This window comes from Paralichthys olivaceus, chromosome 17, assembly GCF_024713975.1.
Source record: "Paralichthys olivaceus isolate ysfri-2021 chromosome 17, ASM2471397v2, whole genome shotgun sequence".
NCBI lineage: Eukaryota > Metazoa > Chordata > Actinopteri > Pleuronectiformes > Paralichthyidae > Paralichthys > Paralichthys olivaceus.
Genome location: NC_091109.1, coordinates 19,331,146 through 19,332,890, shown reverse-complemented (window position 1 = coordinate 19,332,890; position 1,745 = coordinate 19,331,146).

Here is a 1,745-nt window from a genome sequence, read left to right as displayed (position 1 = left end):
TGAGAGCTGGAGATATTCCGCTGCCCACACCGGGGCCTTTCTCCGTGGTTTGCAAACAGTCATTTTGTTCAGTATCTTTACACTGATCTTAAGGTAATAAACCGGGGTTGACATTGCCCCAGGTCTCCATTGGCATTCTGCTTGGTGTGATAACAAAGTGTGCCTGAAACAGATTGTTTAAAAAGATAGAACGGGCTGCTCCACATAGAGCCTCGCACTCTATTAGATGTTGATTCAGGGGCTTAATGGAGATAAAACAGCTCCACGTGCGCTGTACAAGATGTAACTCTATACATCGATGTGTACAATTTCTAATCTGATATTTATCAGGTGAGGCAGCACTCAGTCTGCTTATCAATCAGATGACTGACATTCAACATACAGTAGGTGTGTGCACATGCATGTATATCAGGGCTCGTGTGGGAGCGGAGAAATCAATCACACGCAGAGCCGTGTTGCAGATTTCCAAGTGGCCGTCCGCGTCGCTTTTAATCATTTTGATCTGGAGTCTGTGTTCGACCTCAACCCGATCATTCCAAATCCAGGTTTTTCTTTCTGATTAACTGTTTGGTTTATCAAAAGCATCTCAAGGTGGTGTGTTGAAATTGCTTGAATTATATTACCCTCAAATGAAAAAAAAAAAAAAAAAAACCCTGAATTTTAATGACACACAACAGAAAAAGTGGGAAAAAAAACCTTCACACTCAAGACGCTGAATCTCAGTGAAACCTTGGAATATTTGCTGGATAAGTGACTTGGCTGACTACATGGGTGACTAAATATTTCTTTTTGGGCCAAAGTATGAGATGAAAACTGAAACTCAGACACCAAATGTGAAGCTAATTGGTCAGAAAAATGAACAAATAAGAAATCTGCCAATAAGCGTGTTCTGTGAAATCATGTTTGCATTTCACAGAACTTTTTGAAGAGGGGCAGATTTCATAAAGTAAACCACCTGCAGCATGTTGTTGTCTGTTTTTCTTTTTTTGGATTTGAAATGAAACTCATCTCATGTTAACAGTCTTTTTGAGGGATTGAAGACACATTAAAATCAGAAGTAGAGCTACACAATGTGACAATATTCTGTATTTATCGTGACAACTTTCCTTTTTTAATATCACGCTCCATCGTTTATTTCCTTGTGGTGCGTCACGTTCTCTTTACGGTGATATTTCTCTGTCATTTGGACGGAGCTTTGCCTTCCTTCACACTCCGGGGATGCAGGGAGGAAAATTGCATGATTCAAACATGGAGGAGAGGGAACGAGAAACACATTTTTATTCCAAACTGCAGAAAGACTTGGTGGTTTGAGAATGAGAGTCTGATTTTGAACTTGAAAATAACAAAATACTTTGAAATGAGATTTTTGGATTCAGCTTTATACATGCTACAGAATGCACAGGGAGGGAAATGTCTCGTTCCACCGATCAGGCTGCAGCCCACATTTATAACGATGTAATATACAAAGGAATCGGTTAAACTGTCAATAATCTATATCTTATTTACAGTGTTATCTTTATTAACTTCATACATATTTAACTTCATGGATTTTAAGGAAACCTCTTTTTTTTTCTTCCTGACTGAGTTTCCACTGCTTCTCCAGAAATCTCTAATCTCCATCACGATGGTCTTGAGTTGAAGTTGTGAGAAAAGTCGAGAGCTGGCGCTGTAACAAATTGCTTCCTCCCCTCCCTGTATTGACTCTCTTTTTTTCTGTGTAAATGTTCCAGGTGCTGGCTGCCTCC